General features: G+C 37.1%; 1 long non-coding RNA gene across 2 annotated transcripts; it reads right to left on the minus strand.

The window, feature by feature from the left end:
• Window positions 1–242: 242 nt before the first annotated feature.
• LOC120088034 (uncharacterized) lies at window positions 243–6,947 on the minus strand. Of its 2 annotated transcripts, none has more exons than XR_016532600.1 (4): window positions 6,859–6,947; window positions 6,614–6,712; window positions 673–806; window positions 243–564 (listed from the first exon to the last, which is right to left on the minus strand). It is a non-coding gene; the product is annotated as an uncharacterized LOC120088034 (long non-coding RNA). The 2 variants fall into 2 exon arrangements; XR_005484802.2 differs by lacking the exon at window positions 6,859–6,947 and adding an exon at window positions 6,799–6,856.
• Between the last annotated feature and the right edge of the window lie 8,656 nt (window positions 6,948–15,603).

The raw sequence follows: 15,603 nt of genomic DNA on the forward strand, positions 1-15,603 counted from the left end.
TATTTTATATCTTCTTTTATAGTGATTTGGCATTAATAAAATCACCTTTTGTGTATAATAAACCAAACAAACTTGTAATAAAAACATTTTTCAAAAAAGAGTTGCCAAACATATGAGTGTCTTTATTTTGAACAACTTTTATAAAAAATGTTTAAGTAAAAATAAATTTTTGAAAAGTATTTTTTAATTAATTAATCCAAACAGGTCCTTGATTTTTTTTTATAAAAAAAAAAGAAAAGAAAAGACAAAAAAAAAACCAAGCTAATTTTCTTATTCTTTGAAGCAAAAATAATGTCAATGGCTAGTTTATCTCTTTACAAACAGTCTTTAACAAACATTTAACTAAAATCTACTTGCTATAAATATAGATCTATTTCAAAAATTACATGTATTGAAAAGAGAAATCAAATGAAAGAGATCTTATCTTCTTGTAAACAGCCTTCAATAAAATTATTTCCCTTCCCATGGATGTAGGTTCCATTGGCTAAACCACATACATCAGTGTCTTCAGCTTCTTCTTCTCCTTCTCTTTTGTTATCTACATGCTAGAAATCATCATGTTTTCTTGCAAATCGCCATGGACACAAAGAGAGATTAAGGTAGAGTTGAGAGAAAAAAAGTTATAGAGAGAGTATTTTTCACCAAATTAATTTTCTCAGCTGATTATCTTACCTACTCGACAGAAAAGTGGAAGAGTTTCCACCCACATGTTTGACATTCAGCTTGTTAACGTGGTCTTCCTTCCATCATTCATTTCACTGACCTCATTTTCATTATTGGATTAGGTTTCTTTATCTTCTTTGAGCCTGAAATCAGATTTAAAGCCCAACAAATTTGTATCAAAGGATAAAGACTATCAAGATTTTAGTTCTTGGAGAATCAAGAATCAAGTTTCAGTGAAATCATGGCAATAGCAAGGTTTGAAGTAGAGAAATTTGACGAAAATGGTGATTTTGGCTTGTGGAAAGCCAAAATCGGAGTCATCGTTGGCCAATAGAAAGCTCACAAGGCCTTTTTTTATCCATCTACTCTACCAAATACAGTCATAACTTAAGAAAAGGAAGATTAGGAGCTGATAGCTTATAGTACTTTAGTTCTAAATTTGAGTGACAATATTTTGAGGCAAGTCCTTGATCGAGAGACAACCTTCAAGATTTGGACTAAGCTGAAAGATTTGTATGCAACTAAGGATCTTCTAAATAAGATGTACCTAAGGCGGAGGTTCTTTAATTCAAAATGGACTCATCAAGATCTCTTTCTGACGACCTTGATGAATTTTAAAAAAAAAAAATTCTGAATTTAAGAACCTTAGGGAGAGATTAGGTGATGAAATGAGGCCTATATGCTTCTAAACTCTCTATCGGACTCCTACAGAGAAGTTAAGAATGCTTTGAAATATGGAAAGGATACTATAACCCCTGATGCAATCATCACAACTTAAGAACAAGAGAACTTAAGATGCAAACAGTGAATAAGGAACAACCAAGTGGTGAAGGGTCGTTTACGAAGGGGAATTTTAAGCCCAATCACTCCAAATGAGGAAAACAACAACACACTAATGAAAACAAGCCTAAATGAAAGATTAAATACAAATGTTGCAAGAAGAAAGACCACCTGATTAAAGATTGCTTTATTCTTAAAAATAAGAATCCGAAAAAAAAGAAAGAAGCTAAAGGCAAACAACCTGAAGCTTCATTTGTAGAAGGGTCCTATATCTAGTCTAATGCATTAGCTTCAACACAAGACAAAACCAAACATTTAAACTGATGCTTGTATTTTATGAAATGGAAATATGGATGATATGCGCTGATGGAGTTGTGTTGTGCACTCAAGTTTCCCCAGCGGAATCTAAGTGTAAATTCCTTTGAGTTTCCTGGTAAGTCCAGGGTCGAACACAGGGACTTGTGAAAATAGTTTGCGTTGGCAATTTTTATGAAGAACTTTGCGGTAACCGGATAAATAATAAAGTGTTGGGTTTTTTGTTTGCATTGATGAAAAAGAAATAAACAAATGCGGGGGAGTTGAGAAAAGACAGTTGCGTTGATAGATGCAATGAGTATGCAATGAACGGGTTGAGAAGATCTTTAGCTAGCGTTACTTGGGAATGCATCAGAATATGCGATCATGTAACAACCATGCACAGCAAGTCATTTTCCAATGTAAATGTGATGCTCCTAAATCTAGGACAAATGTGTTGAATGCAAAATGTCCATAGAGCTAATCCCTAAGTCTCTACTCTTGTCCTATGCCATGATGCAAAATGCATAAAAGCAAGGTGACTACATACAATCATATCTTATCTCTAGGATGCATGCGATGCGTTGATAAGAAATGGTGCTCATTCCTAAGCGCCTATCTCTTGTTTATGCATTCTAATCTGGTTCTTCCGAGTCTAGATTCTAACCTGACCTTCCCAAGTCTAGATCCTGACCTTAGACTACCCTCCCGAGTATCTCTAATGGACGAATGAAGCATACATAAACAAGATAATCGCAAAGAATGAAGATTTCCTAGTTGTGCTAGCTAAATGCTTCTCAACCCATTCAACTGATTTAGCTACTCATGCGTGAATAACAGAGAGTGAACAAATATAGAGAAGGGAATTTCATTTTTATAGATGAGTTAAGTACAAAATGACAATGGAAAGTAAAGGTAGAGAGCCTGGTAGCAATTCCTTGCTGACCGAGGCTTTTTACACTCGATTCTCTATTCTGATTTAAAGATGTTCTCGCTTCCACAGGCGTCGGCTCTCTCTGTCCTTGAAGCTTCCGGCACTCTCCCAAGCTTACTGGAACGATCGACCGACACAATTTCTTCCCTCGCGTCCGCCTTAAAATGAAAGAAAACTAAAGACGTGCGAACTGTAGTATGAAATTTCTAACTGCTAAACTCGTGAACTGATCAACCCCTTCTCTAAAGAATTCCCTTGGTATTTATAGAGCATCCATGGTGAAAGGCGGCTTCTCTCTCCTGGTTGTACAGATGAGACAGCTTTAATTCTTGACTGATGCGCCGAATAATTATCACCGATAAAGCTGAATGTACTTTGTAACCGTTATCAACTGTCAACTTAATTTAGATTCGACTGTCATCAGCTTTTTGTCCCATCGCTCTTAATTGGCCTTTCACCTAGATGCGCCCACCATGTTACGCTGACCAAGTTGCAGCGATCCTTCTTGGGCGAATGTTTGCGAGCACAATCAATGCAAAGCCTTGCGGTGAAGTTGCACTCGACCAATGAATTCCTATGATTGCAATCTTTGCATTGCGTTAACGTATATTCTGCACAAAAATACAAAAATCAACTTTTCTAATGCACTGAACGCATGCGACCACAATATCATGAAAACGATGCTTAATGGACGTAAGTTAACATATTTCATCAATGCAATCCAACATTGTTTAAGAACTTATCACTATGCTAACGTGCATTTCTGCCCGTTATCATAAACCTTGTTGGGAAACATGATTGGGTCTTAGACTCTAGATACACCTATCATATGGCCTCTATGAGACCTTGATTTAACATCTACAAGAAAACTGATGAAGAAATGGTCTACATGCACAACAACCAAACTTGTGAAATTAAAGGGATTGGATCACTGCCATTAAAATTCAAGATGTGAAGCTCCTTAGAAATGTAAGGCATATGCCACTTCTCAAGAGAAATTTGATCTCTTTGGGAATCTTAGATGCAGTAGGGTGTGAATAAAGAAGAAAGGGAGGAACTCTTGAAGTTCTTAAAGATTCTAAGATGGTCCTAGTTTGAGAGAAGATCGATGACCTTTTTGTGGTTAGAGGAGTTGAAATGATGGCAGGGGCTTATGCAGTGATTACTAATGAATTGACAAAGGTTGACATTTGGCATAAAAGGTTGTCACACATCAGTGCTAACGAGTTGGAAGCTCTATCTAAACAAGGCATTCTACCTAAAGGAGTCTCTAATCAACTTACTTTCTATGCGCATTGTATTTTAGGCAAGGCTACTAGACACAATTTCACACAGGCACAACACTCAACCAAATCTATCCTAGATTACATTCACTCTGATCTATGGGGACCAGCCCCAATTCCAAGTCTAAGTGACTCAAGGTATTTACTTTTATTTACTGATGACTTCTAAAGAAAAAGTTGGATTTTCTTTCTTAAATCTAAAGATTAGGTTTTTGATAAAATCAAAGAATAGAAACTCATGATAGAGAAGTAAACTTCAAAGGAAATCTAAGGATGGATAATCAATTGGAATTTTATAGTGAGGATTTTAATAAGTTTTGTAGAGAAAATGGAATCATTAAACACATGACAATTAGGTTTACACATCAACAGAATGGGGTAGTAGAGAGGTTGAATAGAAAAATTATGGAAAGAGTTAGATGCCTACTGTATGATGCTATTCTTAGTGAGAAATATTGGGTTGAAGCTGCTAACTATACATCTTATACCCTAAATACATGCCCACATACATCCCTAGACCTCCTAACACCTGAGGAAAAATGGTCCAAACATCCACCTAACCTAGAAAACCTAAGGGTATTTAGATGTGTTGGATACATACATCAAAACGAAGGAAACTTAAGTCTAGGGATGTAAAGTGTATGTTTGTGAGGTTCACAAATGGAATGAAAGTTTTCAAAATGTGGAATACAATTGAGAAGAGATTTATTGTCAATAAAGATGTCACCTTTAGAGAAAATGAAATGTTTATGCGAAAGGAGAATATTACTGTTGAAATCCCTAAGAATCCTACCACTAGAATTGATGTGGAGAATCCCAAAGATACATCCACAAATATCAATCCTCCAAGTAATTCAGAAGAAGAAGAGGGAAAAGCAGGTGAACAAGTTGAAAGTATTGAAGCTTAGCCTGATTTGAGTCGATACTCAATAGCTTGGGATAGACAGAGAATGGTGATTTTTCCTCCATCTAGATATACTGAAACAAATTGTACGAACCTAGATTTGAATGCTATAGTGGCCTTAAATGCTCAAGAACCAACTACCTTTGATGAACAATGAATTTCCCTGATGCAAGAAGTTGGATTGAAATTATGTGTGATGAAATGCAATCACTAAATGTGAATAACACATGGACCCTAGCTCATCTTCCTAAGGGATGCAAGTCAATAGCATCTAAAACAGACCTCTATCAGACTCTTATTGTCCTTAGTTGCCCAACACAACCTAGAACTAGATTAGGTAGATATGAAGACTACCTTCTTACATGCACATCTAGATGAGACTATTTACACGGTGCATCCTAAAGGTTTTGAGGAAAAGGGGAAAGAGAACCTCTACTGTCTTCTAAATAAGTTTATCTATGGACTTAAACAGTCCCTTAGATGCTAGTATACAAGATTTAATGACTACATAGAGAGTATTGGTTCTAGAGGAGTACTTATGATATTTGTACCTATGTGAGTTCAACTTCCTACAAGGAAAAGGTATATCTACTTCTCTGTGTTGATGACAGGTTGCTAGCAGGGAGTTCTGAAGATGGCTTATCTAAAGAAGGAGTTTGACATGAAGGATATGGGTCTGTCAAGAAAGATCACGAGAATTGAAATTAAAAGAGACAAGGGTTCATCTACTCTAAGTATTAGTCAAGCTAGCTATTGTGAGAAAATAATCAGAAGATTTAATCTATCTAATGACAAATCAGTTACTATCCCTATTGCAAATCATTTTAAACTATCTTCAGCCAATTGTCCTATAGAAACAGACATTGGACACCTAACTCAGATGTAATCAGTTTCTTACAGTTAAGCAGTGGGCAGATTGTTGTATCTGATGATCTCAACAAGGCTTGATCTATCCTATTGTGCTAGTCTTATAAGCAGATATATGTCTAAGCCTAGAAAAAGGCATTGGGAGGCTACTAAATAGATACTTAGGTATCTAATTTAGTCTAAAAGTAAAAAGCTAATCTATCATAACACACAACAGATAGATCTAGAGTTGTATAGTTATGTTGACTCTGACTTTGCAGGGGATTTGGACAAAAGGAGATCTTTATCAGGCTACCTACTTCTATATGGTCCTAATTTGCTAAGTTGAAAGGCAAATTTATAGTCAATCACAACCCTATCAACTACAGAGGCAGAATACATGATATTGGTATAAGCTATTAAGAAGGCATTGTGGTTAAAGAGCTTGATGGCAGACTTTTGTATATCATAATCAGTAGTTAAAATCTATTGTGATAACCAAAGTGCTCCATCTTTTCAAAAAACCCACAATATCACTAGAACCAAACACATAGACATTAAATATCATTTTGTAAGGGGCAAAATAGAACAAGGTGGAGAATGCAGCTGACATGCTCATAAAGTTGGTCTCCAAATTCAAGCTCCTCAAATGCTTAGAGTTGATTGGCTTCGACTTATCTAAAAAGGGTTAAACAAGATCAAATTTGGAAGGGTGAAGGCTATAAGAGTTGAGATCAAGGTGGAGATTTGAAGCAAAAATGATCTCAACGACTAATTTATCTCTTTACAAACAGTCTCTAACAAACATGTAACTAAAATCTACTTGCTATATATACAGATCTACTTTAAAAATTACATGTATTGAAAAGAGAAATCAAAAGAAAGAGCTCTTATCTTCTTGTAAACAACCTTCAATAAAATTACTTCCCTTCCCGTGGTTGTAGGCTCCATTGGCTGAACCACATACATCAGTATCTTCAACTTCTTCTTCTTCTTCTCTTCTGTTACCTGCATGCTAGAAATCATCAGGTTAACTAACAAATTTCCATGGACACAAAGAGAGATTAAGAGAGATTTGAGAGAAATGTATAGACCAAAAGTTAGAGAGCGAGAGTGTTTTTCACCAAATTAATTTTCTTAGTTGATTATCTCACCTACTCGACAAAAAAGTGGAAGAGTTTCCACCCACATGTTTGACATTCAACTCGTTAACGTGGTCTTCTCTCCATCATTTGCTTCATCAACCTCATTTTGATTATTGAATCAGCTTTCTTTATCTTCTTTGGGCCTGAAATCAGATTTAAAGTCCAACATTCTTCAATTTTACTTATGTTCCTTAACTGTTCATATATCCTCGATATGTTTCTCTATGAACATAAATCATAATGCCAATTACCAATACTCTAACAAGAAAAAGAGCAATAATAATTAATAATACTTCTTTTTTTCAAATCCAATGACCAACCTGGAAAGCCTAGAAAGATGAATATTGATAATGGGTTTGTAACACTTCGATGAAGAAGAAAAGGTAAATACTATTTTGATTCTTCTACTTCTAAACTCGATTCTCCGTAATTTTAAGTTTGGTTCATTTTAATTTATTTGCTTTTGTAACAATCATTTGGTTTTTCTAATTTTAAAAAATGCTTTATTTTTGTTTTTATTTACAAAATTTTAACATAAATTTTATATGCAAGAAAAGCTTTTTAATATAGATGTAGGACTACAATTCAAAAATAAAAATACATGGTACATTGTGTTGTGTTAAGCGAGCACACACTAATTTGTTTTAGTTCTTTAAGTTCAATTATTAGTTACCGTTGTATTTTCCATTCATTTCTTGTAATTGTATTTGTTAGATATATTTAAATATAATATGTTTAATTAAAGTATAAGCTATGTATGTGGATTAATAATTTATCACATTAGGTTATTTAATTAGATTGAGTTATGTGACCTAATTAATTAAGCCCCTAGATTCTTAATTGAATATGGACTTAATGGATAGATAATTAAGATTTAATGGGAACTCTAATTGAACTAGTATATAAAGAGACCTTAGACTATGGTCCCCAATATACTAAAATAATAAGCAATCAATCTTTCATGAATCTCATCTAGAGAAAGATTATAATTAGGGCATTCAGAGTTTTGGTTGAGAAAGACAATAGTCATTTAGAGCTATTATCAATTCGGAGTCAATTTCGAGTCATTATCAATTCGTCAATGGAATCTGATACGTATATATTCTTGAAAATTTAGCATGAATGATCTTAGGGTTTATCTATTCAATATAGATATAAACTAATTATGCTAACCGTATTTACTCTCATATTCATAGAAAGTCTATAAATAGCTATTTGCATTTGACCACTTTCAATGAGAATGAGATTACTTTGTGATGAAAAATAATATTACTCCTTGTTATAACTTGATTTGTTGAAATTTTTGGTAAAAAATAAAATAGAAAATTGAAATGACAAAAAAGATCCCTTTTTAAAAATATAGAAACATGTTGAAAGAAATGGCTAACACTCTTCTATGAGTTGTATTCTTTTATGTTTCGGTTGTGACTCTATCATGAAAATTGTATCTTTTTCACATTAATAGATTGTGTTGAAAATATGACCAAATTTTCATATGGGCTAGATAAAAGAACATTATGAGTATAAAAGTGAGAGACAATATCTCTTTTGGTATAAAATCTTTTAGGTAAAATTAGAAGCAAATTCGTGAGTATTTATGCCCCAAGTGGAAAATAGATCATACCATTTTGAAGAAATTTGGAGGACCCTTATCCATAAATGTAGTATCAGATTCATGTCATTAATTTAGTTGTGTCGATGTAGAATCCTCATATATCGAATAAAGAAGTGGTGAAACTAAAAAAGATACAATTATGGTGGAGATCCTGAAGGAACTCTTATTCAAGAGAACCAGTGAGCGGAAGCAAGATCTTTCCAAGCCCATTGTGAAAGAATAAACGCATTCACAAACATACAAGAACAGTTATGCATCTTAGAGAAAATTACCACATACTTTCTAAACATAAACAAAGGGAATCGAGAGACATACCTTTGAAGACCTCTTCTTCACATATTCCCTCGATCTACACTGATTAGGCATCCCAACAAAGTCTATCATGAATAGTCTGATCCTCGAACGGCAACCCTCGACACTACCACTTAGTTACCTTGGTATTCTCGGAGTGAGAATCCAAGAGGTGTGGGCTCTATGTGAATTTGGTAGAGGGAAGGAGGAAGAATACGATCAAGCTACACGATCGAGCAAGTGGGAGATGAAGGATCTCTTACCAAAGAGTTCCATGAGTATGTTCGGATCGTTCCAATTTTACAATGATCGAAATACACAATATACATTCAAACGCACAATTATGCAAACAAACAGTAATTATCGGCATGCTTTGAACAAGAAATTACAAGGGAGAGAGTTGCCATACAAGTTGAAGATGGTCTTCAAACATCAGAACTCAACACAATGGAAACCTCTACCCGATCAACCAACGCCCAGCAGATGCGTCGACTGTAGCAACATGAACAACCATAAACTCACGAATGCAATGGAGACAACACCACCAGAAAAGAGCCCTAGGTATTCTCGAGGTGAGAACCGAAAGCATGGTCTTTGGTGAATTTAGTAGAGGAAGGAGGAAGAATAGATCGTGTAGGAAATAAGCAAGTGGGAAGGAAAAAGACGCTATCGTATAGCAAGATGCTTATCATTTTGGAGAAACTACACGATCGTATAGGTTTTACTGAACGATCGTTTAGGAAAAGGTATACGATTGTTTAGCAAACACAACACACTACTATACGATCGTTTAGGGAAGCTATTTGATCGTTTAGGAACTAGCATGTGATCGTTTAGGCGTGAGGTGGACGATCGTTTAGGCGCAGAGTGACTATCATATAGGCTCTCAAGTTTAAGCGATCGATTACGTTTTTAGACTAACGCGTTGTTCGATCTTTTTTCGAACGAACGATCCAAAATGAAACAAATTTAATTTTAATTCATCGGTTATAATAATCGACGCAGTTCCCATTAACGCACGTCCGAACGTGATTTTGGGTTAATTATCATATAATTAACCAATTAAAATATTAATAAATATAATCATATTATATTTTTAACCTATAGTTTGATATCACGTATCTACTATAGTAATTTTTCCTCTACTTGATATAATCATATTTATATCTAATTTCTTCCAAAATAATGTATCTCATACATTTAGCCAATTATATCATATATAATTAACGAGTCCAATTATATTATATACAATCGAACTTCATCTTCTTAATTTGAACATTTCAAATTAACCCAAACACTGATTCTCAACTTTATCCAAGTTACCCAAGGGACCTAATGGACCTGTGGCTCGAAGCTTCAATAGTCCGTGAATAGCTGACTAAACTCTTTAGCCATGAGATCCACCATCCGTTAACTGTCAAGCATTCCACTAAAGACCAACAACTGAACTCATCTTACCATAGATATATTTTTGTGTCCATCAGATATAACCAATCATGAGTATGATAACCCTTCAGAGATGCTCGTAAGTACAGCTGGGCCAAATTATCGTTTTGTTACATCTCACTCCTTAAGTACCACTGATTCCTCTAATGAACAATACAACATAATCCAACTATGTGTGAACACCTCTCGGGCCAAGAGAAGGTGTGTGGCGCCACGTCGTTCAAGCCCCGGAATCAGCCCTTAAGGGAGCTATCTATCTACTTACCTCTGCCTCGGGAAAGGAGTGAATTCCATCTTGTGTAGCTGAGTTCCCAACTCCCAAATCAGACGAATCCCCAAAATGGTAGGTTTGGATCGGCGACCTGGCCACTCGCACCCATAACAATCAAAGGATCGCCCTCAATGGAAAGAGTTTCCAACTCACTCAGGATTGAGGTCATGTTACCTATGGTCATCCTAGTGAAGTGAAGTCTCTGTCATGAATGGTGTTATATAACGAGACGTTAACACTTTGTGGTCAGGTCTTATACAAACTTTTTGTATAGGACGTCCCCGCTCGCATGTCCCCAACACAAATGATCAGGATCAGACCATCTATGACAAGTCATAACACTTGTGACCATTCCACAAAGCGGGCCGCATCTATAGCGTTACCAAAATAAGGTTTCCCTCCTATATCCATATACTACAGACCATTTTGGTTATAACTCAAGACATGATCCACTTGTATGTCACCATATACATGCTTGAGTCATATATGGATAACCAGGGATTTTATGTTTATTGGTTTGTTGTAAAGCAAATAAAACAAGCAACTAAGCAAAAAACAAGATGTGAAGTAAACTATCATATATTATATAACACAAACGTTCGTACAAACTGTTTACAAACTACAGGACACAAGACTTTAGAGCATCAACCCCAACAATCTCCCACTTGTCCTAGTCGAGCTACGGGCGATCCTGTAGACCCATGCTCCGTAGGTGACCCTCAAACATTGTAGCCATCAAAGCCTTCATAAACAAATCAGCAACATTGTGCTCTGAAACGATCTTCATGATGATCACGTACCCTCGATGCACTATCTCGCGGATCAAATGATACTTCCGCTCTATGTGTTTGTCGTGCATGTGACTCCTCGACTCCTTGGAGTTTGCCACTTCCCCACTATTATCACAATATAGGGTAATAGGCCTAGACATATCTGGAACAACTTCTAGTTCTATCAAGAACTTCTTGAGCCAGATGGCTACCTTAGCAGCTTCGCAAGCCGCAACGTACTCCGCCTACATAGTGAAGTCGGCGATGCACCCCTGCCTAGTGCTTCGTCACACTATAGCTCCTCCGCTAAGAGTAAAGACTTACCCTAATGTGGACTTGCGAGAGTCCTTATCAGTCTAAAAGTCAGAATTCGTGTATCTGGTAAGCATCAAATCCCTAGAACCATATACGAGCATGTAGTCCCTCGTTCTCTGAAGATATTTAAGGATGTTCTTCACTGCGATCTAATGACCTTGGCCTAGGTTAGACTGATAGCTACTAACTATGCCCATTATATAGTAGATGTCTAGACGAGTACAGAGCATCGAGTATATCAAACTGCCAACGACAGACGCATATGGGACCCGTCTCATCTCCTTCACCTCTTGAGGCATCTTGGGACACATGTCTTTAGACAAAGTGACTCCATGCCTGAACAGCAGTAGGCCCCTCTTGGAGTCCTACATCGAGTACTTGAGCAATATCTTGTCAATGTACGATGCCTGAGGCAGTGCTAGCACTTTGTTCTTACGATCCCGAAAGATCTGTATACTCAGAACAAACTGAGCCTCTCCCAAATCTTTCATTTGAAATTGGGTCGCTAGCCAGTTCTTAACTACAGTCAGTAGACCTATATCATTTCCAATGAGTAAGATATCGTCTACGTACAACATTAAGAAGACTACTGAAGTGTTGATGATCTTCTTGTAAACACAAGGTTCATCAACATTTTGGACAAAGCCATACGACTTGATCACAGTATCAAACCGTATGTTCCAAGATCGAGACGCCTATTTCAGTCCATAAATGGACCAATTCAGTTTGTAAACCTTTTACTCTTGACCTTGGGCTATGAATCCCTCGGGTTGCACCATGTAAATGGTCTCCTCAAGATTGCCATTCAGAAAATTCGTCTTGACGTCCATTTTCTAGATCTCATAATTATAATAAGCTGCAATGAAGAGGAGGATGCAGATCGACTTTAACGTGGCAATAGGTGAGAAAGTCTCCTCATAGTCGACTCCCTTTACCTGGGTATAACCCTTTGCCACAAGTCAAGCCTTGAAGGTCTATACCTTCCCATCAACACCCCATTTACGCTTGTAGATCCATTTACAACCTATAGATCTTACCCCATCAGCTGATCTACAAGATCCCATACTGAGTTCAAGTACATCGACTCCATCTCAAGATCCATGGCCTTGAATCATTCATCCCGCTCAATATCCTCCATTGCCTTCCGACAAGACAACGGATTCTCAACGTCGTCATTTGCTACCATAGCAAGGATTTTCTTGAAACCCAAATAGCAAACGGGCAAGTTCGCAACCCTCTCACTACATTGAGGTTCTCTCATATCTTGAGGTGGAACCGATCTACTGGATGAACTTCTATTAACAACTCTTGTTGATGTATCAGGCTCTTCAAAGACTCTTGTTGAATTTTCAGTAGTTTCATTGGAAAGCTCACGTAATATGATTTTATTTCATGGACTATGCTCCCTTATATGATCCTCCTCTAGGAAAGTAGCGTTTGTTGAAAAAAAACACCCGATTTCCCATCGGATCATAAAAATAACCCCCTCATGTACCTTTGGGGTAGCCTATAAAGAGGCATAACCTCGACCGTGGTTCCAACTTCTTGGGATTAGCCTCAAGCACATGTGCAGGGCAACCTCAAATGCGAAAGTGACGTAAACTAGTTTTACGCCCGTTCCACAACTCTAGAAGTGTTCTTGCAACACTCTTGGAGGGAAACAATTAAGTATGTATATCGCAGTCTCCATTGCAAAACCTCAAAACAAGTCCGATAAGGAAGCGTAACTCATCATCAAGCGAACCATGTCTAACAAGATCCTATTTCTCCTCTCCGCTACACCATTCTACTGAGGTGTACCCGGTGCTGAGAGTTGGGAAACGATTCCATGTTCTATCAAATTTCCTGGAATGTTGAGTCCAAAAACTCTCCACCTCGATCCGATCGAAGTGTTTTAATCCGTTTATCCAATGCGTTTCCAACTTTAGCCTTGAACTCTTTGAACTTTTCACAGGATTTAGACTTCCGTTGTATAAGATAAACATACCCATACTTGGAGTAATCATTAGTAAAACTGATAAAATACTCATAGCTCCCTCAGGCTCGTACATTCATAGGACCACAAAGGTCTAAATGTACTAACTCAACAGGCTCCTTGGCTCTATAGCCTTTTCCAGTAAAAGGTTGTTTATTCATCTTACTCTCAAGGCAAGATTCGCACACCGGTAAAGAATTTTATTCTAACTCACTTAGAAGTCCATTATTCATCGATCTCTCAATCCTATTGAGATTAATGTGACCTAAACGAAGATGCCAAAGTTGGGTATTTTCTTTTGGAGAAATTTGTCGACGTTTTGATTGAGTTACGGCAGTTCTAAACAATTCAGTATTATGGAAGGAATTAATGGCTAACGGCCTTAGCACATATAAATTCAATTCCATATTTGCTGTGCAAATAAAAACATCACCTTTATGAATAAACGCTTTATCCACATTAAAAGAGATAGTATATTTACATTGCAATAAACACTTTATAGAAATGAGGTTTCTTTTTAGTTCGGGGACAATATATACATCATTTAAAATAAGAAACCTATTCTGTAAAGCTAACTGGAGTCCTCCCACTGCCACAGCTGAAACGACGTGCTCGGTGCCTACTTGCATCGTCATCTCACCAGCCTCCAGTTGTTGCCAAGATCTAATCCCCTGAAAAGAAGAACAAACATGGTTAGTGGCGCCAGAATCAATTATCCAGGTAGAATCATCACTCTCCACTAAACAAGTTTCAAGTACAAGTAAATCACATTTACCTTTATTAGCCTTAGCCTTAGCCTTGGTTGCGTTCTTCTCTTTCAGATACCGAGGACAGTTCCTCTTCCAGTGTCCATCTTGGTTACAGTGGAAACACTTTCCCTTAGCAACCTGTGGACGCCTCCTTGGGGCGACAAGTGGTGGGTTAGCAGGTGCCTTCTCTTTTCCCTTACCACCCTTTTTCTTTTTCCCCTTTGTAGAGTTAGAAGTAGAAGGTGCAGACTTCGGTCCTGAGGTCGAACCTCTATGGAACGTTCTAGAGGATAAAGAAACATTTGCCACACCCTTCTTCCTCTCCGTACTTTTCGGTAAAGATTGGTAGGTCTCAACTCGTTGAGGAGAGTTGTAAGGTTATATTTCACTTTGTTAAGAATCACATTGCTAACAAAGTGCAGGAAGCTCTCCGAAAATGAATGCAGGATTATGCTAACCTAGCTGTCCTCATCGATGGTAGACCCATTCAACTCTGCCATATTAAAGTGGACCATCATGTTAAGCACATACTCACGACCAGAGGTATTGGGTTTTATGTCCTAAAACTCGCAGTTTGTAAAATGATAAACATTTTCTATTATCAATATACTTGTTATTGATCTCATAAATTGTATGAAAGTCTAAATCCAATAAAATAAGAGCCATGAATATTGTATGAGTACTTGAACTTTATGTGGAGACATAAGAGTGGATTAGGTTCGAGTAAATAGTCAAAATGATCTATGGTACATGAATGAGGTTGGGTACATTAATCTGGTAACACCATTGGATGCGGCCTACTCTGTAGTTGTTACAAAGAGTTATAAAGTGCTACATACGATGTGATCCTAGTTCCTACATGTTATGTCATGAGGAGTGGGGGTGTTCTATGCAATGAGTTTGCATAAGATCCGGACCAAGAAATAATTCACTCTTACTTTATAACGTTGTTTACTGTTTAAGACTGACTATTTCACCTAGATGACCTAGGTAACTCGATCTTAATCCTGAGCTAACTATGAACTCCTGTTTATTCGGGATTGCCCTTAGATTTGCATAGTTGAGGGTTGGCTCAACAGCGCCGGCTCAATAAGACTCCCATTTCAGGGGTAAGACCGAATAGATAGCTGGGGACATAGGGTGCAAGACAGAGTTCGCACCTACCTGATTTAGGGATAGGAGAAAGGTTGTTCTCTCAAGTACTGAATCCAGGTCTTGAACAAGGGACCCCACCCTCTCACTAGGCTGAGAGAGTTTGGTTTGGTGATTGGATCATAAACCAGTTGTATTAGCTTCTTGGCCCTTAATCTCAAATTAATTAA

Source organism: Benincasa hispida, chromosome 10, assembly GCF_027475165.1.
Source record: "Benincasa hispida cultivar pf3 chromosome 10, pf3_genome.v1.1, whole genome shotgun sequence".
Classification (NCBI taxonomy): domain Eukaryota; kingdom Viridiplantae; phylum Streptophyta; class Magnoliopsida; order Cucurbitales; family Cucurbitaceae; genus Benincasa; species Benincasa hispida.